The following is a 27505-nucleotide window of genomic DNA, read 5'->3' on the forward strand; positions in this document are numbered from 1 at the left end:
CCAACTACAAATGATGAGAGAACAATAAGATTGTGGGGGCTTGAAGGCATGAAGAAATATTAGGTGTGCAAAGTAGCATATTACTCATATGTTAAATTTGCTCATGCAAACTGAATGTTAACATTACTATTCATAGTTCAGATGGCTTTATTTATTTTTGTATTATATTTTTATTAATTAAACATTGCATGGCCATTTACATGTACGTGTCATAATCATGCACAATCGGTAACAATACACTGCTGAGGTGATCCATTGCAGTAACATTGTACAGTTAGGCGACCTCAGAGGACATGTTCTCCTGCCAGATTCTATGTAGTTCCCAGCATTCCACCTCCCAACATATCCCCGGAATTGCTTCCTCTGTGTCCAACAGCTTTCTCGTTGTCATAGACATCCAGAGGTGCAAGGTTGAGATTATGTGACCTAGCCTTATCTAAGTCAAGAAGTGATGTGTCTACAGGTGTTACAGCAGATCTGGAGTCTTGAAGTCAGAGGTAAGTTGTAAACGGTTCCCATAGAAAAAGAGGGCATCTACTTTGCGGCTGAGGATCCCAATATGCAGTCAATTGTTCTTGGCAATAGGCAATGTCTGTGAGCCGATCTTTGGATCTAGGAGCACGCTGTGCATAGCTGCCTGACGTTTCGCTAATAGGAGAAATAACCAACCAGTTTTCGAACCTCCCGGGCGACCTCACCCACATACCCAACAGCCCTAGTAAGGATGACAATGCGATAGGCAACCCGTGATCCCTTCTAGTGTGCAAAAGACCTCGCCCCAGTAGGCTGTAATGGTAGGACAGTGCCATGCATGGTAGATAAAATCTGATTATGGTGCGTGACAGCGTTGGCATCGGGAGTTGGGAATCAGGCCCATCCTGCATAGCTATGCTGGTGTGCGGTATAATCTATGTAAGAATTTGAAATGAATGAAGCGCAATCAGTAATTCGGAGACATCTCTAATTGTATGCAACAAAACGACCATTGTGCATCCGACAGGGTGTATGCTAGGTCTGCATTCCAAGCCTCTTGTGTTTCCGGAGTAGTCACAGGTGCAGTCTGTTGCATATGCCGGAAGAGATAAGTTATCATCTTGTGTTGTTACGACTTTTCTTCAGCAACAAAACATCTCCTACAGTTGGGGTCATCCCTTCCGTTTGAGCTTCAAAAAGGACAATAAACTGCACCAACTGCGGTCCTTAAAAGAAGCCTGTCGTCTATTGGGCCTGGACCCACCTGCTGAGACAGAAGAAATGGAAGGATCCACAACGGAGATGGACGATGGTAAACCTCGCTGGCGGCAACAGACTAGACGACGTCGGATCCGGAGGCCACCAGCTGCAGAGATCAAGGATGGGCAGCGGGCAGCAGTGGAGGTAGTGTCATCGGGTGCCGAGGCGCCTCATCCTAGCTGAGCTCTGAGAAGAGTCGTCATGGCTGGGTCTCATGTTCACTATGCAGTATGCTGTCGGAGGGAGGGTATTTTCCGATCTGACAGACTACCCCAGTGTTGCTTTCTACCAATCACCTCAGGATGATGGACAAGGTTGTTGCTTTTGTTTTTACTGTTGGGGGGGGAACCATTCTTTCTTTGCCAAAAGTTATCAGGGGTACATTTAGGGGGGGGGGGGGTTCCAGGTCCACGAATGCTTGGGTGTGTGTGGAGGGGTGAAGATCCTGCAGTTTGATTGTCGGAGTGAGGGGGGTGTCCCTTGGCAGAGTGGTCAATCCCCTGAAATTAGGCGCCTCATAGGAGAGTCATTGCGTTGGGACACAGATGGTTCAAGGTTGGTAGTGATCTATGACAGCGACTGAATTGCATTTACTCACCTTGAATGTCCGAGGCCTAAACAACCCCGTGAAACGGAGGGCAGTCCTCTTGTTCATGGAAAATTCAAAGGCTGATATTTGCCTTCTTCAGGAAACGCATCTGTTGACCAAGGACTGCCTTAGGATGAAATCGCGCAGCTTCCTGTTTCAGTTCTTCTCTTCAGGCCCCACTAAGACTGCGGGGGTGGCGATACTGGTAGCCCAGCACTTTAGGGGGAGGGTGGTGCAGAAAGCGGCCGAATTACGAGGGAGACTCCTCTCCTACAGATTTTCCCTAGGTGACACTTTCTTTACAGTTAGCTCCATCTATGCTCCTAATGAGGGTCACGAGAGATTTTTTCACCAAGCGCTCAGTGAGGTAGCCGCGACACCGGATAGGCATATATTGGAAGGGGGAGATCTAAACTTGGTATTTGACAATTTACTGGACAGGTCAGGGCAGCGCTCCACGCATGCATGAACTTTATCTGGGTGGCGGGGGGGGGGGGGGCTGGCTAGAATGGAGGAGATGGGGATGGTAGATCTTTGGTACAGCTTTCATCCAGGAGTCAGGGAATAATCCTATTACTCTAATGCCCATAAAACCTATGCAAGGCTGGACTACTTTTTATCCTCCACATCCCTTCAGGCGCTTGCGACAAGAGGTAGAGATAGGTGCTGCGGCGCTCTCCGACCATGCACCATTGTCAGTGGTGTTCTCACTCCCTCCTGTGACTAGGACTGCCCGCTGCTGGAGGCTGCGAGACACGTTGCTTCACCGTAAGGAAACTGTGGAGAAAATTAAAGGGTCCATTACAGACTACTTATCACATAATCACACCTCGGACACCTCATTAGCAACACATTGGGCGGCGCTCAAGGCGGTACTGCGCGGCGAGTTTATCGCGGTCTCGGCGGCGGAAAATTCAGAGAGGGCTCGCAAACGCGAGGAACTCACGCTGCGGACAAGAGCGCTAGAACAAATGCACCAAAGGACGGGCGCCTGCTGGGGCGTGCACTCCGGGAAACTCAACAGCGTCAGATGGTGCAAGAGATTACCACACGGGACGGGGTGTGGGTCACCGACGACAGCGCCATAGCAAAGGCTTTTAGCGATTTTTATACCTCCCTCTATGCGGGGGTGCGGCTTGATCCCGCTGACGGCGAGGCTTTTCTAGAGTCCGTTACGCTTCCTGCCTTGTCGAAAGACCAAGCAGAGCACCTGGATAGCAGGATTCGGCCCGAAGAGGTGATTTCGGCTATCTTGCGCCCTAAATTGGCCAAAGCACCGGGGCTGGACGGCCTACGGCAATTTTCTACAAAACATTCTGTTCACAGATAGCACCGTTATTGACGGCCCTCTTTAACTCATTCGAGGAGTCCGGCTCCATCCCGCGCGACCTATTAGACGCCACCATATCCGTCATCCCTAAGCCAGGAAAGGATCGCACACAGTGCGGAGCCTATCGCCCCATTTCTCTCCTTAATGTCGATCTCAAGATCTACACTAGAATCCTGGCAGCGCGGCTGGCACCGCTCATGCAGGGGTTGATCGAGCCAGATCAGGCGGGGTTCGTCCCGGAGCGACGAACAAGTTACTTACCTTCGGTAACGATATATCTGTAAGAAACAGTAGTTAGTATTAGATTCCTTACCTTAGAATATCCCCAGGCGTCAGTCTGGATCCGGAAACTTTTGCGTAGCAGTACCCCTGCGCGTCGGTAGGCGTCGTCTGCAGGCGTCCCCTGCGGCTCCGCGTCGTCGGCGTCGTGCGCCGTGATGACGTCGCTGGAGTATATAGACGCCGCCTCCGCGCGCTGACGTCAGTTCTTTGCACACAGCTTTTCCGCGCCAGAACACGCAGAGCCATGTGAGAACCAACACTGGTGCCATTTGAAACTAGGGCCCTGAAAGGGATGTCCTTAACCCTAGGTATCAGTTCGCAGAACGGGGAGGACGGGCGGGGCGGTAAGGAATCTAATACTAACTACTGTTTCTTACAGATATATCGTTACCGAAGGTAAGTAACTTGTTCATCTGAAAGAAACAGGTTAGTATTAGATTCCTTACCTTAGAATAGATACCCCAGCAATACCAACCCCGGTGGTGGGTCTGCGAACCAATACAACCTACACCAGAAAGTCCTGGAGGACCGAACGGCCAAAGAAGCCATCCCTCCGGACTTGACTGTCCAGGCAGTAGTGCCTCGCAAAGGTGTGCAGCGAGGCCCACGTGGCCGCCTGGCAAATGTCCTGCAAAGGGACTCCCCGGCCCAGGGCAGTAGTAGCCGCCGTGGCCCGAGTGGAATGGGCCCGCAGCCCAACAGGAGGCTCCTTCCGAGCCAAAGAGTAGCATGCTTTGATGCACAGGACGACCCACCGAGAGATGGTCCGTTTCTGTACCGCCCTTCCCTTCTTCTCACCCACGTAGCCAACAAACAGTTGGTCATCCACCCGGAACTGGCGTGTGCGATCCATATAGAATGAAAGCGCACGTTTTGGGTCCAGACGATGGAGCCGCTCTTCATCCTTTGAAGGATGCGGAGGCGGGAAGAAGGAGGGCAAGGTGATGGACTGCCCAATGTGAAAAGCAGAGACTACCTTGGGCAGGAAAGAAGGTCTAGTCCGAAGAACCACCTTATCAGGATGAACAGACAAGAAAGGAGGTTGAATAGAAAGAGCCTGGAGCTCACTCACTCTCCTGGCAGAGGTGATGGCTACCAGGAAGGCCGTCTTTAAGGTGAGAAGACGGAGAGGACAGGAATGAAGGGGCTCAAAGGGAGCGCACATCAGGAAAGTCAAAACCAGGTTCAAGTCCCACTGAGGCATCACGAACGGAGTTGGAGGATACATGTGCGTGATGCCCTTTAAGAATCTTAACACAATAGGGGACTTGAACAAAGATGGCTGATCAGGTAGCCTCAAGAAGGCGGAAAGGGCAGAAAGATAGCCCTTGATAGTGCCCAGGGCAGAGCCCTGCTGGGCAAGGGAAAGGAGGAAGAGGAGAACCTCAGACAGAGGGGCAGAAAGGGGATCCACAGCCTTTGCTGTGCACCATGCCACAAATCTGTTCCACCGGCAGGCGTATACCGACTTTGTGGAGGGACGCCTGGCTGCCAGAATGACATCACAGACTTCAGGAGGCAAGTCAAATGGCCTCAACTGTCGCCGCTCAATCTCCACGCATGGAGGTGGAGACTGGACAGGTTCGGGTGGAGGACCGTCCCCTGCTGCTGCGACAGAAGGTCCTCCTGAAGGGGCAGGCGGATCGAGGGACCGACTGTCATGCTGAGTAGCTCGGGATACCAGTACCTTCGAGCCCAGTCCGGAGCCACAAGGATAACTTGGGCCCGGTCGCGCCTGATCTTCTTCAGCACTCTGGGCAGAAGTGGTATAGGCGGAAAGGCGTACAACAGACCGCAACTCCACTCGCGCCGAAAGGCGTCGCCGAGCGAGTGCCGTCTTGGAAACTCCAACGCGCAGAACTGATGACATTGCGCGTTCTCTTCTGTGGCGAATAGATCTAACCAAGGCTCTCCCCATTGCTGAAAGAGGCCTCTCGCCACATCCGAGTTCAGACGCCATTCGTGATCCACCGAGCACCGACGGCTGAGTTCGTCCGCCCTGGCGTTCAGAGAACCTGCCAGGTGTTGAACCGACAGAGTCACGCCCTGACGTTCCAGCCATTGCCAGAGGCGCAGAGCCTCTTGGCAAAGGGTCCACGACCCCACACCGCCCTGTTTGTTGCAGTACCACATGGCGGTGGTGTTGTCCGTGAACACCTGCACTACACTCCCGTTGACAAAGGGGAGGAATGCCTTCAGTGCCAGGCGAATCGCCCGCAGCTCCAACATGTTGATATGGAGCCGGGACTCCGCCGGAGACCAGAGGCCTCTGATCTCCGCCTCTCCCAAGTGGCCACCCCAGCCTTGGAGGGACGCGTCCGTCACAACCACGTGCTCCGGCTGGGGAAGGGAGAGGGATCTGCCCCTGACCCAATCGCGGTCTGTAAGCCACCACTGCAACTGTCTCGCAGTGCCCTCCGAGATCAGGACATGGTCGGATAGGTTGCCCTGATGCTGGGCCCACTGAAACTTCAGGTCCCACTGCAGAGCCCGCATCCGCCATCTGGCGTGATGCACCAGAAGGATGCAGGAGGCCATCAGCCCCAGAAGCCGCAGCGTCAACCTGACCGAAACCCGGGATAACGGCTGAAAGATGGGAATCAGAGCCTGAATATCCCGGACCCGCCGTTCCGGGGGATAAACCCGAAACTGCGCCGAGTCGAGAACCGCTCCGATGAAAAGGAGCTTTTGAGAGGGACACAGGTGTGATTTCGGCACATTGATGGAAAACCCCAACTCGTGCAGGAGGTCTGCCGTCATCTGAAGGTGGTGGACGACTGTCTGGGGCGAGCCCGCCTTCAACAGCCAGTCGTCGAGGTAGGGGAAGACTGAAACCCCTAACCGGCGCAGATGAGCTGCGACCACCGCCATCACTTTCGTGAACACCCGTGGGGCGCTGGTAAGGCCGAATGGGAGCACGATAAACTGAAAATGCTCGTGGCCTACCGTGAACCGCAGGTAACGCCGGTGGGCCGGCAGGACGGGGATGTGAAAGTACGCATCCTGCAAGTCCAACGCTACCATCCAGTCTTGTGGGTCTAGAGCAGCCAAGACCTGAGCCAAAGTCAACATCTTGAACTTCTCCTTCCGGAGGAAGCCGTTGACGTTCCGTAGATCCAAGATAGGACGCAGGCCTCCCTTGTCCTTCTTGGGTACCAGAAAGTAGTGGGAGTAGCAACCACACCCTACTTCTGGCCCAGGAACGCGCTCGATGGCCCCCTTGGCCAAGAGGGCCGTAACTTCCTCCTGCAGAAGTGTCAAGTGGTCCCCCGACACACGGTGGTTCTGCGGTGGCATGGCTGGAGGAGTGGACTCGAAGGGGAGGGCATAGCCCCTTCGGACAAGCTGCAGCACCCACCTGTCCGATGTTATCGCGCGCCAGCGGGAGTGGTGATGGCGAACCCTGCCACCCACTGGCGTCACGTGAGCCCGAAAGCTCGGACTAGGAAGGCTTGGATGCCGCAGCGGAGGGAGGCGTGGACTGACCACGACGCTGGCCTCTACCGCCACCACGGCGGAAACCACGGGCGCCACCGCGCTGGGGAGCGCTCTGCGCCGCGTGGCTGGCAGCACGTGTGGGACCTCCTCTCCCTTGGCCACGAAAGGGCCGAAACGAACCCGTCTGCTGGCGCTGGGTCTGGGTCGAGAGACCCAAGGACTTGGCCGTGACCCTGGAGTCCTTGAAGCGCTCCAGCGCGTGGTCCGCTTTGTCACCAAATAGGCGACTGCCATCAAATGGCATGTCCATAAGCGTATTTTGGACGTCTGGTGAGAAGTTGGCAGATCTCAGCCAGGCATGGCGACGAATCGCCACCGTAGTGGACATGGCCCGTCCCAGTGAGTCCGTGGTGTCCAGACCACAACGGATCGAGTACCGCGCCGCATCCCGGCCTTCAACAAAGGCCCGGGTGAGCTTGTCCCGCACTTCCTGGGGGCATTGCGGCAAACACTCCTCGACCGTATCCCACAGGGAGTGGGTGTAGCGGCCCAAGAGGCACGCGGTGTTACAAGACCGCAGCCCAGCACTCAAAGAGGAAAACACTTTCTTTCCGAATTGGTCGTACCTCTTTGATTCCCGGTCGGGCGGAGCCGACGGAAATGCGGACTGCGAAGTGGAGGCCTGGATCACCAGACTCTCCGGGGAGGGATGGGTGGACAGGAAGGCAGGGTCGTCCGCGCAGGGACGGTGACGCCTGGCAACGTTCCGGTCAACCGGCGCACCAGAGGCGGGCCTGGACCAGGTGCCCAGAAGGACATCCGTCAGGGCCTCATTAAACGGCAGCAGAGGCTCCTGGGGGCATGACTGCGGTTTAAAAACTTCCGTCAGGATATTCGGTTTGACCTTCGCGACGGGGAGCTCAAGGTGTAAGGCCTTGGCAGCCCTCATCAGGACCACCGAATAGGCAGCACCCGCCTCGGACGCCACAGGGGACGGAGAGACAAACCCAGGGTTGGGCGACTCGTCCAGGCCACTGGCATCACCCAGATCACCTACCCAGTCCACATCGTACTGGCAGGCACGGGATAGAGGGTCCTCAGACCCCTCCCAACCCTCTCCATACTCCTCCTCGTCATACCCATATTCTGGGTCGACGATATAGACATCGGGGTCAACAGGCCCCATCGGCGTCGGGTCCGGCGTCGGCCGACGCCGGTCCGGCTCCGAGTCCGGAGTCGGGGAGGAAAGGGGGGTGGCGCCGCGCGGCGTCGGTGCCGGGGACCCGACGCCGGCCGGAGCCGACGGCGGAGTCGCTGCACCACGCGGGGGCGGTACCATGGGCTGGCCCACAGGAACCGACGCCGGAGAGGCCGGGAGACCAGCCGGCGACGAACCAGAGGGAACCAGCGGCGCCGGGGCCGGAGCCACCGGCGGCGCCGGGGCAGGAGCACCCGAACCGCTCGGGCCCCCAGACGGGACCGACGGGCCCGCAGGCGCCGAAGGCCCCGCCGGAGAAGACCTCGCCCTCATAGCAATGAGGAAGGCCTCGATCTCCTCACGCGACGCGCCTTCCCCAGGGACCGACAGGTGTGGGGCAGACGGCGTCGGCGACCCATGCGGGACCGCGGGGGTGGGGCCACCCGAGCCCCCGGCCGCGGCACGCGGGCGTCGGGGGGAGTCGGGGGTGCGATGGCGACGCCCCGACTTCTTGTGCTTACCTGACGAGCCGGAGGAATGGTGGCGACTCCCGGAGCGCCCATGGCGGCTCCGCGACCGCTCCCTCGACCGCTCCCTCGACCTCCGACCGGACCGGGACCGCTCTCGACGCGGGGCCGACAACCGGAGTTCGAGAAGCTTGCGGGACCGCTCCCGCCTAGCTTTTCCAGTCAAGGCCCGACAGTCGACGCAGGACTCCACGTCGTGGTCCGCGCCCAGACACCGGAGGCAGAGTCGATGGTGGTCGGTGACCGACATCATGCGGTCGCACTCGTCACAACTCTTGAAACCGGGCATCCTACCGGCACCGTAAAGATCAATCACAAAAAACTTGGTCAAAAGACCGGAGTACTGCTCTTCGGATCTGCGCTAACTGGCGCGGAAAAAAGAAGAACTGACGTCAGCGCGCGGAGGCGGCGTCTATATACTCCAGCGACGTCATCACGGCGCACGACGCCGACGACGCGGAGCCGCAGGGGACGCCTGCAGACGACGCCTACCGACGCGCAGGGGTACTGCTACGCAAAAGTTTCCGGATCCAGACTGACGCCTGGGGATATTCTAAGGTAAGGAATCTAATACTAACCTGTTTCTTTCAGATAAACGGTCGACAACACTAAGAGGGCTCTACACCTGATAGAGAAGGCCATGCGGACATTAGGGGAATACATGATGCTTGCAATTGACGCCGAAAAGGCGTTCGACCGGGTCCACTGGCCTTATCTGGAGCAAGTCCTGATAAAAGCGGGGATAGGATTGAAGTTTCGAACCTGGGTCCTGAACTGTTACACCTTTCCCACGGCGACAGTAAGAGTCAACAGGTGCTCCTCGCCCCGTTTCCCCATTGAACGGGGGACACGGCAGGGGTGTCCGCTATCGCCTTTGTTATTTGCGCTTTATATGGAGGCGTTGGCGAAGGCAATGAGAACAGATCAGAGAGTACAGGGGATTAAGTTTGGTGCGTACGTGCACACAATTAGCCTATACGCAGACGATGTCCTTCTCTCCCTTGCCGCTCCCAGCACCTCCTTGCCGGCTTGTACGGAGATCCTAGAAACGTTTGCTGGTGCGGCGGGTTTTAAGGTTAATATGACGAAATCGGTAGCTCTGGACCTTTCGCTTAATGGGCGCACACTGGCCTACTTGCAGGAGCACTTTCCCTTCCGATGAGCATCAAAGGCAGTCCCATACCTGGGTATTCAGCTGGCGGTCACACTGCGTATCAATGACGCCAGGCTTCGTCAGACACTCCGATCGGAATTGGGCAGAAAACGGCATCTCCCGCTGTCCTGGCTGGGCAGAGTAGCTGCCATAAAAATTACCGGTCTTCCGCAAATCCTGTACATATTTCGCGCTATCCCGCTCCATCCTTCCGAGGGCTGGATCCGCCAAGCTCAGTCGGAACTCGCCCAATTTATATGGAACGGAAAACGTCCGAGATGGAAGCTCAGGTTGGCCATGCTGCCGCCGGAGAAGGGTGGTTTGGGTCTCCCGGATCTGACGCTGTATTATCAAGCGGTTCAACTCCGGACTTTGGTGGAGTGAAGCAGGTGGGAGTGAGAAAAACACTGGCTCTTTCAAGACCAGGCAGTAGTGGGCCGCCCGCAAGAGGAGGTCCTTTTCCTCCGCAAACAGCACCAACCTCCCAACTTGTACGCCTCGTTTATCACGAGAGTCCCCTTGGAAATTTGGGATCAGACCAGTACGAAGCACGAGCTGACAACATTCCCGTCCCCACTTACGCTGTTGATAGAAAACCCTGATTTTGGACCGGGTCTTGACACCCAGGTCTTTGCTAGGTGGCGCACGGCTGGGTGTAGATTTCTGTTTCACCTGTATACAGGGGAGGGGATAGCTCCCTTCGAGACTCTACGACAGGAATATGGCCTGCCGGAGACGGAACAGCTTCGTTATTTGCAGGTACGTCATTGGGCGCTCAACGCTCAGGTAAGGGAGGGGGCAGAACCGGAAGCTCAGTTCTTATGAGTACTGGCTAATTACGCGGACGGCGGACAAACGGCTCATCTCGGACTTATACCGCATGCTATTAGATCGGATCTCCCGCGTGTATAACTCGGGTAGGGCCCGCTGGGAGAGGGAGCTGGGACGGGTGCTAAGTAACAAGGAATGGGAGGGTATCTACTACCGAGCAAGGCACTCAGCTCACCATATGAGGTTGACAGACACATTCACTAAATTAGCGACATACTGGTATTACACGCCAGAGAGGTTACACGAAATGGATCACACGAGGGAGGCCTCCTGTTGGCGGGGATGTGGTGAGAGGGGTACGTTAGTCAGTTTGTTGTGGGACTGCGCCCAGATTCAGGGGTATTGGAAGACGGTCCTCGACGAGGTAGACGCAAACTTTGATACAGAGATTCCTAGGTTCCCTGCCTATGTCCTCTTAGGTTTACCTAATGCTCTCACCTACCCGCTGAAATCGCGTAGGGGCACATCGATTGCTATTGCCCTGGGCTCTGCAGTTCAGAACGTGCTGGCTTTTTGGCGCACTCCACATATCCCCACATTCCAGGGTTGGCTGCATCGCCTCTGGTCGGTCCTTGGCATGGAAAAGTTATCGTTAATTAAAGCAGGGAGGGGTCCAAGTATGCGGAACTATGGCAGCCATTCCTGTCCCTATTGGCTACAGAATTCATGTGACATGCCCCAGATATTTGCGTCTGTTACGCTTGTCACGAGTCGATGCGTGAGAGGCTCTGGAGTGGTAGGAAGTGTGGCTGTTGGGGGACTTTGGACCTGGAACGGGGGAGGTGGGAGGGTAGGCGGGGTGGTGTAGTGGGGGGGGGGCTGGGGGTTGGATCTTGTATTGGTTTCGTCTTATTAATAAAGGCTCGACGCTACGGTTCGGCCAAGAGGGGGGAGGGCCCCGTAGGGCTACTGGGCTCCCTAGCCATGCATGTCAGTGCTTCTATCTCAAATTCTTATGTATTGCATGCTTTTTGACATGCGAAATGTTCTATTATCTATTTACAAGCTGATCTTTTAATAAAAAGATTTAATACTAAAAGTCATGGGAATTGTGTTTTTTTCTTTGGTTTAGCACCCTATTTCCCCTGACTTTCTTAAGGAGTCCCTCTCTTTTTCTATAGAGAACAAATGCTTGCCAGGCCCGGAGTCCCTTCTGGCAGCCTGCACTGCCTCCGTGAAGTTGGGGTAAAAGAAAAAAACTGTTAGAATATGAGAAAGGTGTGCGAAAATGATGAAAAAGGGGAAGACATGGAACAGTGAAACACAGCACCATAAAGGACAGTGCCAGGCACTGTATATTGAAAACGAGTTAAGGGAAAGAGCAGAGCAACGCTCTGAGAAGCAACTCCGCAAATGTGAAGGCCAACCACCCTTGGGGGTAGATGAGAATGTAAACAACATCATGGCAGACGACAGAAAGTCAGCAACCATAATGTACAACTGTGAGAAGTTGGCCTGATGTGCAGTGCTCACTATTCTAGTGATCACTATATATCAGTCCAAACAACCCTTATTGATGATTGGTTGTAAGTCAACCTTATAGACCAGCTATCCTAGTAGCATGGATACGAGCAGTCTAAGGCTAAGACTCTAGAGGGCGTGTTAAGCCAGCTGTTTTACCATCACATTACCCCTTGAACACCCAGTGAAAGGACACCACACAAGTGTTATGAAAATAAACAGTGTATTTATTAGAATCACAACAACCCTGTACTCTTTATGAGGACAGGGTGCTAGGCACACAACAAAACTCTTACGAAAATACTTAAGTTAGCACGTTATACACAGATGCCCGAGGGGCACGAAAAACCATATACTTTAAAAGTGGAATGCGAATTACTAGCAGGTAAGTAACAGTTCTAATAGGCTTTGGAATCGCTAGGACTGGACTAGGGAATCGTTAGATTACTACTAGGAGGCCCAGGGGACTCGGGTGCAGAGTGTGCACTCTCACGCGGGATGCGGGACAAAGTCTATGGAGGCTAGTAAAGGCAAAGTTAGTGTTCACGGGCGAACCCGACCTGGTAGGAAGAAAACGACAGTGGATCCTGACCCTAGGATAGTGAGGCTATGCTGGGACACCGAAGTGCCGAAGTTACCTAGCCCAGGGGCTGCAGCTGCATAGGTCTGAAAAGACGTCGGGGATCTCGTTGCCGGACCAGGAGCCTGGAAGGAAGAAGTTGCTGGCAGGCGACCAGTGAAGAAAAGTTCGATGGATCCAAGCCTGGATCAAGGAAGAAGGAAACCTGAAAGCAGAGGGGACCAAGTTCTTGAATCACTAGCCAGTGATTAAGTGGGCACCAGGATGGCACCGGGCGAAGTCACCGCAGTCAGGTGAGTGGGCGCTGCTGGGCTCTGCAGTCTCTCGGACCAGGAGGCGTTGTCGGCGACCAGGATGGAGGTGCGAGCTGTCCCACGAAGGTTCTTGCTGTCGACGTCGCTGGACCCAGGATTGGGCAACAAGTCTTGGCAAATGCAAGGCCCACGCGGTGGACCTAAAATGGCGTCTTGGGGGGACCAGGAGGGTCCAGGGTACTTCTCCGATGGAGGGAAGCAAGGGCCAGTCTGGAGCAACCAGACCAGCAGCAGAAATGTCGTCGGGCGTCGTCAGGAAGGCCACAAGCCAGCGGGCTAGTAGCCAAACAACGCGGTGAGCAGCAAAAAGCAGAAGGGCCCCACGCAGATCGTGGAGATGCTGGGGGGCTGCTCTTCGGTGCTGGAGCTGCTCAGGGTGGGGGCTTCTCGGACCCCAAAGCACTCACCAGGAATTCACTCGGCGGGCTTGCTGGAAAGAAGTCGTGCAGTCTTGAAGATGGCCGGTCCCTCGAGGTCTCGTCACACCCACGGTTCTCAGCTGGGCTGTAGAGGTGGGTAGAGGTCAGAGGTGCCAGGGAAGCCGGTTTTCGTCGAGCTGGGCAGTCGGATTCCGGAGGAAGGACTTGCAGCAGACCGCAGTGTTCTTTAGATGGTGCCTGCGGATGCAGGGTGACTACTCCTTAGTCACAAGGGAGAAATCTTAGGAAGAAGTCTTGAGTTCCTTTCGTGGAAAGTAGTTTCAGGATTCAAAGATGATCTGATTTGGAAGGGGGCCAGTTCCTACCTTTATCCTGTAAAAAGGGGCTGGCACGCGACTAAGTCCTGCCCTATGGGTGGGACTAGGAGGGGGGTGGTTACACCCACTTCCTTGGCGGGCTTTTCCCCAGCACAGGGTCTGGAGTGACCCTGGAACTGGTTCCAGCCAGCCTATGCACAGTGAGCACCGGGGTGCCACTGGCAGTCACCTTCCTCTAAAGCCCTGCCTACCTACAATACACAAAACCCTGTCTGGGACGGTGCTGGCACCGCCCCTGGCAGGAAACCCTTTGTCCTTATCTCCTGCTCTGGGAGGACTCCCAGCAGCAGGAGGGCAGACTTGTGTCTCGGTGGCAGCATCCATTTTGTGGAGCTGAGGCTCTGTTTGACTTTAACCGGGGTTAGGGGTTACATACATGTCGTGTCCCTCTAGAAGGGTGGAATGCTAACCCCGTCGCCAGAATTGGCGAGGGGTTAGTATTCCAATTCGTATGACACCTTACTCGACATGTTTTGATAAAGCGATACCAGAGTTGGCATATAACCGCGAGGATTATAATGCACTTAAGAGTATATGGTATGCGATATCATGGAAACGGCTAAGGGATGGGTCCCGAAAGCCGCAGACAGGCTCAGCTCATGCCAGAGCACCATCTCACACGATTCCAAGCACTCTGCCTTCAGGATTGTTAAGGCCTGCCATAGGAGTGACTGATAGGAGATCTGTGTGTCCATTTTAGGGTTAGATATAGGTATACTATATCTAAAGCAAAGGGTGATTACACCACCTTGCCCCAGCTGTCAAGCAGCCAGTTGTGTCAGATTTGGATGGCCAGCCAGGGGTGGCATAATACATGCTGCAGCCCCTGGTAGGCCCTGGGTACACCTATGCCCTGGGTACCTAAGGTACACTGTACAGGCACTGATAAGGTGACTCAGTATCCAATTTAGATATGTACCTAAGGTACATGGAATCCATTTTACAGAGAGAGCAGTGGGCCTGAGGTCCTGAACAGCAGGGCCTCAGGTCAACTAAGTCAGAAAACCAGCAAAACACCAGGCAAAAAGTTGGGGGCAACCATAGTCAGGGATCAACCTTCCTACATAACCCCCCCCCAAACGAAAGGAGATACGGCTATCCTTGTCCAGGTAAGCCTATATTGCCTAAGTGGCCATTTAAGGAAGTACCAGCACTGGCATGGTTACCCCCTATGTCATGGTCCACTAAGCAATCCCTCACCCTAAGGGTGTCTGAGGGTCTCCACCATAGGGAATCTCTACCTGTGGTGTGTTTTGTCAAAGAAAAAGGCTGGTGCTGAAATGGAGTACTGAAGTGAGGCTCCACTAATTTTGGGCTCAGCTTCCTCCAATCATTTTCCACCCTAGAGGCCTTTCTTTCCAAGACTGAGTTGTTTTGGGCTCTCAGGGTCAACCTCTGGCTACCTACAGCTGGAGGTTGGGTCCCTCTGTTTGGCTTACTGGAGGGACAGGTCAGGTCTGGGGCCCTCAGGTCCCAAGTTTGGCTGTGCCCAGCAGTGTCCATCTGGGGGAGGTCCCTAACTAATTTTAAGGGGGATCCCTCAGGAGTGTGTTTTATTTTCACTTGGCTAGGATTACTAGCTTCAGTGCCCTTAATCTGTTGATTGGGGAATTCTTTTGGACAGGGGGCCCTTTGGGGTCCAACACTGGCCTCCCTGACCTCTACAGCCCTGGGCTGACTGAGGCAGGGTAGAGAGGGGCAGGTTACCTGCTCCAGACTGGGTCCCACCTTGGAAGGGTCCACTGACATCAGGGGTTCTGCCAGGCTAGGCCTGACTACCTCTGTGGCAGTTTCTTCACAAGGGGTCAGATCAGTTCCCTGAGGAGGCTGATCCTTTCCTAAAGTCTGGTGGGAGGGAGATTTCTCTTCCTCCTCAATACTCTCTGTCTGAGTGGAGTGATCCATAGTTTCAGGCTTCACAACACTGTCATCTGTCTGAGTTTGAGCTGTGGCCATAACAACTCTCCCAACCTTTTCAGGAGGGGGCTCAGTTTGGGTGTGGGCTGTTACCATGACAGCCTTGACAACCTGTTCTGGGAAGGAAGTTGCCTGGGATTGGGTTGTGACTGGCACAACCTTCCTGACCTGTTCAGGGAGGACATCTTGGACTGGGGCTGTGGCTATCACTGCCCCACTAACCTTACCATGGGTGTTTACCATTTTAGAATGGGTTTCTTGCTCAACTTCAGCCCAGGCTGAGAGCTCTAAATCATTCCCCAGTAGGCAATCTACAGGCAAGTTTGGTGACACTGCCACTCTCTTGTGGCCAGTGACACCTCCCCAGCTGAGATTGACCACTGCCATGGGATGATCTCTCTGTACTCCATCAATATTGGTCACCTGGTATGTGGCACCAGGTAAAAGTTGCCTTGAGGGGACTAGACTCTCAGTCACCATAGTGATGCTAGCCCCTGTATCTCTATAGGCCTCAACTTTTATACCATTGATGAGGGGCTCCTGTCTGTACTTGCCCAAAGTGTTGGGACAAGTTGTGAAGTTGGCAAACCCCATGCCAGTCTCACAGACAAGAGTATCTAAGTTTGGGGACCTGGTTAGGCCAGAGTCCCCAGGAACTCCCAAAGTAAATGCACCCAAACTCTTGGGGGCACTCCCACCACCTGGGGGATTACTACTAGTAGTAACAGGAGGCTTGGGAATGTTACTTGGGGGTATGTTCTCCTTATTGTTATTCTTTGGGCAACTGCTGTCAGTTTTTAAATGACCCACCTGTTTACAGGGATAACAGTAAGGCTTCTTCTGGTTATTGGAAGGATTCTGGGACCCACCCCCCTCAGAGGATTTTTGGGGCCCTGATGTGCTTTGATCTGGAGATTTATTCCCACCCTTCTCTTGAGGCTTGGTTGATTCCTTTTTCTGGTCACCACCTTGGTTCTTGGGCCTAATCCTGGTTCTGACCCATTTGTCTGCCCTCTTACCCAATTCTTGTGGAGAGGTCAGATCAGAGTCTACCAGGTGCTGGTGTAATAACTGGTTCTGACAATTATTTAAGACTTGCTCTCTCATAATTAGATTATACAATCCCTTGAAATCAGTAACCTTACTACCCAGTAGCCAGCCTTCCAAAGCCTTAGTGGCACAATCAACAAAGTCAGACCAGTCCTGAGACTGAGTTTTCTGGGTGTCTCTGAACAGCAACCTGTACTGCTCAGTGGTTAAACCAAACCCATCAACCAGTGCATTTTTCAGGACCTGGTAATTGTTAGCATCCTCCACTCTTGTAGTGAGGAGCTTATCTCTACCTTTACCATCAAAGGAGAGCCACAGTATAGCTGCCCACTGACTCTGGGGAATGCCCTGCACAGTGCAGGCCCTCTCCAGAGCAGCCATCCATTTCTGGATATCATCCCCTTGCTTAAAGGGGGGCACTATTTTAGTCAGGTGTTTAGTATCTAAACCCTTCTCTCTATCTCTTGGGAGATTGCTGCCACCAGTGGGAGCTAGCCCACTCATCTGCTGCTCTCTAGCAAAGGCAAGCTTCTCTTTGGCCAGGGCAAGTTCTTCCCTTTCAATCCTCAGTTCAGCTTGTCTCATTCTAGCTTCATGCTCTTTTCTCTGAGGGGAAGTAAATCTCCTCTGTGGAGGATTCCTTCTCCCCTGAGAAGAGGCATTAGAGTGCAGAGATCTATTGGAGTCCCTAGAAAGAGATCTATCTCTCCTAACTCCAAGGTTAGGCCCACTTCGGGTTAGTACTGGGGGTCCCCCAGATCCTAGCCCAAGTAAGTCTAAGTTGGTCCTGGTTAGCCTTCTGACTACCTCAAGACCTTTGTCTACCTCATCCCCAGAGAGTTCCTCCTGATCCTCCTCCTCCTCAACTGCAGTAGCAGTGTTGGGGAGGTCTGGATCCCCAGAGGTTCCCTCCAAGGCTGGCATGTTCTCATGTAACTGAGAAAGCTTTCTGGCATCATATGTCTCTAAGAGACCTATCAGAAAGGAAGTGGTGGGGTTAGACCCCTGCTTCAGTTTTCTGGAGACACAGATCTGTCTGATCTCATGGAAACTGAGAGCTGCATATCTTGAAGTGACATGTGGAGGGTCAACACTGACCAGGGGAGTCTCAGTAGAATCTCCCTGGGTAGACATGCTTTTCTAGTGAGGTGTAAGTGGTGCACTTACCTACACTATATGTTTGCCTACTGATCCCTTGCTAGAGTTGTAGTTTAGGGTGTGCTAGGCCCTAGGAGCTACAACAGCTGGTTCAGTAGAACTCAGAGTATTCTAAGCTAAGTTATATGTACCTTTAGTACTTATGTGATCTTTCACAAGATATTCTTAGGGCATGTGTGGTAAAACAACAGCAAGCTCAAATCCCAACCGCTGCTCACCAATGTGAGAAGTTGGCCTGATGTGCAGTGCTCACTATTCTAGTGATCACTATATATCAGTCCAAACAACCCTTATTGATGATTGGTTGTAAGTCAACCTTATAGACCAGCTATCCTAGTAGCATGGATACGAGCAGTCTAAGGCTAAGACTCTAGAGGGCGTGTTAAGCCAGCTGTTTTACCATCACATTACCCCTTGAACACCCAGTGAAAGGACACCACACAAGTGTTATGAAAATAAACAGTGTATTTATTAGAATCACAACAACCCTGTACTCTTTATGAGGACAGGGTGCTAGGCACACAACAAAACTCTTACGAAAATACTTAAGTTAGCACGTTATACACAGATGCCCGAGGGGCACGAAAAACCATATACTTTAAAAGTGGAATGCGAATTACTAGCAGGTAAGTAACAGTTCTAATAGGCTTTGGAATCGCTAGGACTGGACTAGGGAATCGTTAGATTACTACTAGGAGGCCCAGGGGACTCGGGTGCAGAGTGTGCACTCTCACGCGGGATGCGGGACAAAGTCTATGGAGGCTAGTAAAGGCAAAGTTAGTGTTCACGGGCGAACCCGACCTGGTAGGAAGAAAACGACAGTGGATCCTGACCCTAGGATAGTGAGGCTATGCTGGGACACCGAAGTGCCGAAGTTACCTAGCCCAGGGGCTGCAGCTGCATAGGTCTGAAAAGACGTCGGGGATCTCGTTGCCGGACCAGGAGCCTGGAAGGAAGAAGTTGCTGGCAGGCGACCAGTGAAGAAAAGTTCGATGGATCCAAGCCTGGATCAAGGAAGAAGGAAACCTGAAAGCAGAGGGGACCAAGTTCTTGAATCACTAGCCAGTGATTAAGTGGGCACCAGGATGGCACCGGGCGAAGTCACCGCAGTCAGGTGAGTGGGCGCTGCTGGGCTCTGCAGTCTCTCGGACCAGGAGGCGTTGTCGGCGACCAGGATGGAGGTGCGAGCTGTCCCACGAAGGTTCTTGCTGTCGACGTCGCTGGACCCAGGATTGGGCAACAAGTCTTGGCAAATGCAAGGCCCACGCGGTGGACCTAAAATGGCGTCTTGGGGGGACCAGGAGGGTCCAGGGTACTTCTCCGATGGAGGGAAGCAAGGGCCAGTCTGGAGCAACCAGACCAGCAGCAGAAATGTCGTCGGGCGTCGTCAGGAAGGCCACAAGCCAGCGGGCTAGTAGCCAAACAACGCGGTGAGCAGCAAAAAGCAGAAGGGCCCCACGCAGATCGTGGAGATGCTGGGGGGCTGCTCTTCGGTGCTGGAGCTGCTCAGGGTGGGGGCTTCTCGGACCCCAAAGCACTCACCAGGAATTCACTCGGCGGGCTTGCTGGAAAGAAGTCGTGCAGTCTTGAAGATGGCCGGTCCCTCGAGGTCTCGTCACACCCACGGTTCTCAGCTGGGCTGTAGAGGTGGGTAGAGGTCAGAGGTGCCAGGGAAGCCGGTTTTCGTCAAGCTGGGCAGTCGGATTCCGGAGGAAGGACTTGCAGCAGACCGCAGTGTTCTTTAGATGGTGCCTGCGGATGCAGGGTGACTACTCCTTAGTCACAAGGGAGAAATCTTAGGAAGAAGTCTTGAGTTCCTTTCGTGGAAAGTAGTTTCAGGATTCAAAGATGATCTGATTTGGAAGGGGGCCAGTTCCTACCTTTATCCTGTAAAAAGGGGCTGGCACGCGACTAAGTCCTGCCCTATGGGTGGGACTAGGAGGGGGGTGGTTACACCCACTTCCTTGGCGGGCTTTTCCCCAGCACAGGGTCTGGAGTGACCCTGGAACTGGTTCCAGCCAGCCTATGCACAGTGAGCACCGGGGTGCCACTGGCAGTCACCTTCCTCTAAAGCCCTGCCTACCTACAATACACAAAACCCTGTCTGGGACGGTGCTGGCACCGCCCCTGGCAGGAAACCCTTTGTCCTTATCTCCTGCTCTGGGAGGACTCCCAGCAGCAGGAGGGCAGACTTGTGTCTCGGTGGCAGCATCCATTTTGTGGAGCTGAGGCTCTGTTTGACTTTAACCGGGGTTAGGGGTTACATACATGTCGTGTCCCTCTAGAAGGGTGGAATGCTAACCCCGTCGCCAGAATTGGCGAGGGGTTAGTATTCCAATTCGTATGACACCTTACTCGACATGTTTTGATAAAGCGATACCAGAGTTGGCATATAACCGCGAGGATTATAATGCACTTAAGAGTATATGGTATGCGATATCATGGAAACGGCTAAGGGATGGGTCCCGAAAGCCGCAGACAGGCTCAGCTCATGCCAGAGCACCATCTCACACGATTCCAAGCACTCTGCCTTCAGGATTGTTAAGGCCTGCCATAGGAGTGACTGATAGGAGATCTGTGTGTCCATTTTAGGGTTAGATATAGGTATACTATATCTAAAGCAAAGGGTGATTACACCACCTTGCCCCAGCTGTCAAGCAGCCAGTTGTGTCAGATTTGGATGGCCAGCCAGGGGTGGCATAATACATGCTGCAGCCCCTGGTAGGCCCTGGGTACACCTATGCCCTGGGTACCTAAGGTACACTGTACAGGGACTGATAAGGTGACTCAGTATCCAATTTAGATATGTACCTAAGGTACATGGAATCCATTTTACAGAGAGAGCAGTGGGCCTGAGGTCCTGAACAGCAGGGCCTCAGGTCAACTAAGTCAGAAAACCAGCAAAACACCAGGCAAAAAGTTGGGGGCAACCATAGTCAGGGATCAACCTTCCTACAACAACCGTGAAGGACAACAAGTCCGGAAAACAGGAGCTAGGACAATTGACCACAAGACGTCACCAGAAAGAGACGTTGTATCCCCAATAAGAGACCTATAAATTGTGGCAGAGCCACTAGACTTCAAACCAATGGAGCGGAGGGGTGGTCAGAGACCTCAAGGTGATAGAGAAGGGGAGAGCGGGGGGTGGGAAAAAACATGAATAGATCACACACTGTACAATCCAGGGCGTAGGGTTGAAAAGGATACATGACGAACAAGTTACTTACCTTCGGTAACGATATATCTGTAAGAAACAGTAGTTAGTATTAGATTCCTTACCTTAGAATATCCCCAGGCGTCAGTCTGGATCCGGAAACTTTTGCGTAGCAGTACCCCTGCGCGTCGGTAGGCGTCGTCTGCAGGCGTCCCCTGCGGCTCCGCGTCGTCGGCGTCGTGCGCCGTGATGACGTCGCTGGAGTATATAGACGCCACCTCCGCGCGCTGACGTCAGTTCTTTGCACACAGCTTTTCCGCGCCAGAACACGCAGAGCCATGTGAGAACTAACACTGGTGCCATTTGAAACTAGGGCCCTGAAAGGGATGTCCTTAACCCTAGGTATCAGTTCGCAGAACGGGGAGGATGGGCGGGGCGGTAAGGAATCTAATACTAACTACTGTTTCTTACAGATATATCGTTACCGAAGGTAAGTAACTTGTTCATCTGAAAGAAACAGGTTAGTATTAGATTCCTTACCTTAGAATAGATACCCCAGCAATACCAACCCCGGAGGTGGGTCTGCGAACCAATACAACCTACACCAGAAAGTCCTGGAGGACCGAACGGCCAAAGAAGCCGTCCCTCCGGACTTGACTGTCCAGGCAGTAGTGCCTCGCAAAGGTGTGCAGCGAGGCCCACGTAGCCGCCTGGCAAATGTCCTGCAAGGGGACTCCCCGGCCCAGGGCAGTAGAAGCCGCCGTAGCCCGAGTGGAATGGGCCCTCAGCCCAACAGGAGGCTCCTTCCGAGCCAAAGAGTAGCATGCTTTGATGCACAGGACGACCCACCGAGAGATGGTTCGTTTCTGTACCGCCCTTCCCTTCTTCTCACCCACGTAGCCAACAAACAGTTGGTCATCCACCCGGAACTGGCGTGTGCGATCCATGTAAAATGAAAGCGCACGTTTTGGGTCCAGACGATGGAGCCGCTCTTCATCCTTTGAAGGATGCGGAGGCGGGAAGAAGGAGGGCAAGGTGATGGACTGCCCAATGTGAAAAGCAGAGACTACCTTGGGCAGGAAAGAAGGTCTAGTCCGAAGAACCACCTTGTCAGGATGAACAGACAGGAAAGGAGGTTTAACAGAAAGAGCCTGGAGCTCACTCACTCTCCTGGCAGAGGTGATGGCAACCAGGAAGGCCGTCTTTAAAGTGAGAAGACGGAGAGGACAGGAATAAAGGGGCTCAAAGGGAGCACACATCAGGAATGTCAGAACCAGCTTCAAGTCCCACTGAGGCATCACGAACAGAGCAGGTGGATACATGTGCGTGATGCCCTTTAAGAATCTTAACACAACAGGGGACTTGAATAAAGATGGCTGATCAGGTAGCCTCAAGAAGGCGCAAAGGGCAGAAAGATAGCCCTTGATAGTGCCCAGAGCAGAGCCCTGCTGGGCAAGGGAAAGAAGGAAGAGGAGAACCTCAGACAGAGGGGCAGAAAGGGGATCCACAGCCTTTGCTGTGCACCATGCCACAAATCTGTTCCACCGGCAGGCGTATACCGACTTTGTGGAGGGACGCCTGGCTGCCAGAATTACATCACAGACTTCAGGAGGCAAGTCAAATGGCCTCAACTGTCGCCGCTCAATCTCCAAGCATGGAGGTGGAGACTGGACAGGTTCGGGTGGAGGACCGTCCCCTGCTGCTGCGACAGAAGGTCCTCCTGAAGGGGCAGGCGGATCGAGGGACCGACTGTCATGCTGAGTAGCTCGGGATACCAGTATCTTCGAGCCCAGTCCGGAGCCACAAGGATAACTTGGGCCCGGTCGCGCCTGATCTTCTTCAGCACTCTGGGCAGAAGTGGTATAGGCGGAAAGGCGTACAACAGACCGCAACTCCACTCGCGCCGAAAGGCGTCGCCGAGCGAGTGCCGTCTTGGAAACTCCAACGCGCAGAACTGATGACATTGCGCGTTCTCTTCTGTGGCGAATAGATCTAACCAAGGCTCTCCCCATTGCTGAAAGAGGCCTCTCGCCACGTCCGAGTTCAGACGCCATTCGTGATCCACCGAGCACCGACGGCTGAGTTCGTCCGCCCTGGCGTTCAGAGAACCTGCCAGGTGTTGAACCGTCAGAGTCACGCCCTGACGTTCCAGCCATTGCCAGAGACGCAGAGCCTCCTGGCAAAGGGTCCACGACCCCACACCGCCCTGTTTGTTGCAGTACCACATGGCGGTGGTGTTGTCCGTGAACACCTGCACTACACTCCCGTTGACAAAGGGGAGGAATGCCTTCAGTGCTAGGCGAATCGCCCGCAGCTCCAACATGTTGATATGGAGCCGGGACTCCGCCGGAGACCAGATGCCTCTGATCTCTGCCTCTCCCAAGTGGCCTCCCCAGCCCTGGAGGGACGCGTCCGTCACAACTACGTGCTCGGGTTGGGGAAGGGAGAGGGATCTGCCTCTGACCCAATCGCGGTCCGTAAGCCACCACTGCAACTGTCTCGCAGTGCCCTCCGATATCAGGACATGGTCGGACAGGTTGCCCTGATGCTGGGCCCACTGAAACTTCAGGTCCCACTGCAGAGCCCGCATCCGCCATCTGGAGTGATGCACCAGAAGGATGCAGGAGGCCATCAGCCCCAGAAGCCGCAGCGTCAACCTGACCGAAACCCGGGATAACGGCTGAAAGATGGGAATCAGAGCCTGAATATCCCGGACCCGCCGTTCCGGAGGATAAACCCGAAACTGCGCCGAATCGAGAACCGCTCCGATGAAAAGGAGCTTTTGAGAGGGACACAGGTGTGATTTCGGCACGTTGATGGAAAACCCCAGCTCGTGCAGGAGGTCTGCCGTCATCTGGAGGTGGTGGACGACTGTCTGGGGCGAGCCCGCCTTCAACAACCAGTCGTCGAGGTAAGGGAAGACTGAAACCCCTAACCGGCGCAGATGAGCTGCGACCACCGCCATCACTTTCGTGAACACCCGTGGGGCGCTGGTAAGGCCGAATGGGAGCACGATAAACTGAAAGTGCTCGTGGCCTACCGTGAACCGCAGGTAACGCCGGTGGGCCGGCAGGACGGGGATGTGAAAATATGCATCCTGCAAGTCCAACGCTACCATCCAGTCTTGTGGGTCTAGAGCAGCCAAGACCTGAGCCAAAGTCAACATCTTGAACTTCTCCTTCCGGAGGAAGCCGTTGACGTTCCGTAGGTCCAAGATAGGACGCAGGCCTCCTTTGTCCTTCTTGGGCACCAGAAAGTAGTGGGAGTAGCAACCACACCCTACTTCTGGCTCAGGAACGCGCTCGATGGCCCCCTTGGCCAAGAGGGCCGTAACTTCCTCCTGCAGAAGTGTCAAGTGGTCCCCCGACACACGGTGGTTCTGCGGTGGCATGGCTGGAGGAGTGGACTCGAAGGGGAGGGAGTAGCCCCTTCGGACGAGCTGCAGCACCCACCTGTCCGATGTAATCGCGCGCCAGCGGGAGTGGTGATGGCGAACCCTGCCACCCACTGGCGTCACGTGAGCCCGAAAGCTCGGACTAGGAAGACTTGGAGGCTGCAGCGGGGGGAGGTGTGGACTGACCTCGCCGCTGCCCTCTACCGCCACCACGGCGGAATCCACGGCCGCCACCGCGCTGGGGAGCGTTCTGCGGCGCGTGGCTGGCAGCACGTGTGGGACCGCCCCTTCCTTGGCCACGAAAGGGGCGAAACGAACCCGTCTGCTGGCGCTGGGTCGAAAGACCCAAGGACTTGGCCGTGACCCTGGAGTCCTTGAAGCGCTCCAGCGCGTGGTCCGCCTTGTCACCAAACAGGCGACTGCCATCAAATGGCATGTCCATGAGGGCATTCTGGACGTCCGGTGAGAAGTTGGCAGATCTCAGCCAAGCATGGCGCCGAATCGCCACAGTCGTGGACATAGCCCGTCCCAGCGAGTCGGTCGTGTCAAGACCACACCGGATCGAGTACCTCGCCGCATCCCGGCCCTCAACCAAGGCCTGGTTGAGCTTGTCCCGCACTTCCTGCGGGCATTGCGGCAAACACTCCGCGACCGTATCCCACAGGGAGTGGGTGTAGCGGCCCAAGAGGCATGCGGTATTACAAGACCGCAGTCCAGCGCTCAAAGAGGAAAATACCTTTTTCCCAAATTGGTCATACCGCTTTGATTCCCGATCGGGCGGGGCCGATGGAAATGCGGACTGCGAAGTGGAGGCCTGGATCACCAGACTCTCCGGGGAGGGATGGGTGGAGAGGAAGGCAGGGTCGTCCGAACACGGACGGTGACGCCTGGCAACGTTCCGGTCAACCGGTGCACCGGAAGCGGGCCTAGACCAGGTGCCCAAAAGGACATCCGTCAGAGCCTCATTAAACGGCAGCAGAGGCTCCTGAGGGCATGACTGCGGTTTAAACACTTCGGTCAGAATGTTTGGTTTGACCTTAGCGACGGGGAGCTCAAGGCCCAAGGTCTTGGCAGCCCTCAGCAGGACCACCGAATAGGCAGCCCCCGCCTCAGACGCCACAGGGGTCGGCGAGACAAACCCAGTGTTGGGCGACTCGTCCAGACCACTGGCATCACCCAAGTCACCTACCCAGTCCACATCATACTGGCAGGCACGGGATAAAGGGTCCTCAGACCCCTCCCAACCCTCTCCATACGCGTCCTCATCGCCGTAGTCTGGGTCGACGATATAGACTTCGGGGTCAATGGGCCCCATCGGCGCCGGATCCGGCGTCGGACGACGCCGGTCCGACTCCGCGTCAGGAGTCAGAGGGGGAATGGGGGTGGCGCCGCGAGGCGCCGGCGCCGGGGACCCGACGCCGGCCGGAACCGACGGCGGAGTCACTGCGCCGCGCGGAGGCGGTACCACGGGTTGGCCCAAAGGAACCGACGCCGGAGAGGCCGGTAGACCAGCCGGCGACGAACCTGAGGGGCCCAGCGGCGCCGGGGCCGGAGCCACCGGCGGCGTCGAGGCAGGAGCACCCGAACCGCTCGGGCCCCCAGACGGGACCGACGGGCCCGCAGGCGCCGTAGGCCCCGCCGGAGGAGACCTCGCCCTCATAGCCGTGAGGAACTCCTCAATCTCCTCGCGCGACGCGCCTTCCCCAGGGACCGACGGGTATGGGGTAGACGGCGCCGACGACCCACGCGGGGCCGCGGGGGTGGGGCCACCCGAGCCCCCGGCCGCATCACGCGGGCGTCGGGGGGAGTCGGGGGTGCGATGACGACGCCCCGACCTCTTGTGATGCTTACCTGACGAACCGGAGGAATGGTGGCGACTCCCGGAGCGCTCATGGCGGCTCCGCGATCGTTCCCTCGACCGCTCCCTCAACCTCCGACCGGACCGGGACCGCTCTCGACGCGGGGCCGACACTCGGAGCTCGAGAAGCTTGCGGGACCGCTCCCGCCTAGCTTTACCAGTCAAGGCCCGACAGTCGACGCAGGACTCCACGTCGTGGTCCGCGCCCAGACACCGGAGGCAGAGTCGATGGTGGTCGGTGACCGACATCATGCGGTCGCACTCGTCGCAACTCTTAAACCCAGGCATCCTACCGGCACCGTAGAAAGATTTAAAGTTAACAAACACTTGGTCAAAAGACCGGAGTACTGCTCTTCGGATCTGCGCTAACTGGCGCGGAAAAAAGAAGAACTGACGTCAGCGCGCGGAGGCGGCGTCTATATACTCCAGCGACGTCATCACGGCGCACGACGCCGACGACGCGGAGCCGCAGGGGACGCCTGCAGACGACGCCTACCGACGCGCAGGGGTACTGCTACGCAAAAGTTTCCGGATCCAGACTGACGCCTGGGGATATTCTAAGGTAAGGAATCTAATACTAACCTGTTTCTTTCAGATACATGAGCATACCGCCCAATCATGAGAATGGGCGGAGTAGAGCAATGAAAACAGAATGAAGCATTCTGTGTCGGAGTGAAGTGAAAACGTCCCCCTGCAGAAGGGTCAAGCCGCCCAGAGGGAGGCAAGTGTAGAAAGCCCAACCTGAAAAGGTCCTCACAGAACGGGGAGGACGGGCGGGCATTAAAGAATCTGCGGCTAGACTATGTCTCTCTGATAGAGACGTCTAGACGCAGATTCCTTAACTTAGAATAGATACCAAAGCCATACCCATGGAGAAGGTGGGTCTGCAACTGAACCCCACCAAGTTCCCGAGGGAATGTAGCCGTCAACAAGGTGACGAAACACGGTGGGGGGCGCAAGCCAGAGCAGCCACACCAGACCATGAAGCTCAGAAAAGAGCAAAACAGTGGGAGGCAAAGGCACCACAAGCCGTCCAAGAACAGCATGAAAACCCCCGTATGCATACCGGGTGAGAGAAAGAAAACATATACTAGATATGTCGGTGTAAAAAGGAAAGTTCGTGACTTTCCAAAGAAGTGGAACTGAACCTAGGGTCTGATGGATCCGCAGGATCGGGCGTGCCGACCGTAAGTAAAAACCAGAGAGAAGGCAACTGGTATGACAGTCAGCGCATACCGGTCCAGTATGCACAACAGTGGAAAAAAGCACTGTGGAAACCTG

At 55.0% G+C, this 27505-nt stretch overlaps 1 protein-coding gene across 2 annotated transcripts in view; it reads right to left on the reverse strand.

Annotated features, from left to right (window-relative positions):
• Positions 1 to 27505, reverse strand: part of VPS13D (vacuolar protein sorting 13 homolog D) — a 2979414-nt gene that overhangs the window by 188937 nt on the left and 2762972 nt on the right. The gene's annotated exons all lie outside the window — the stretch shown is intronic.

Source organism: Lissotriton helveticus, chromosome 5_1 (assembly GCF_964261635.1).
Source record: "Lissotriton helveticus chromosome 5_1, aLisHel1.1, whole genome shotgun sequence".
Classification (NCBI taxonomy): domain Eukaryota; kingdom Metazoa; phylum Chordata; class Amphibia; order Caudata; family Salamandridae; genus Lissotriton; species Lissotriton helveticus.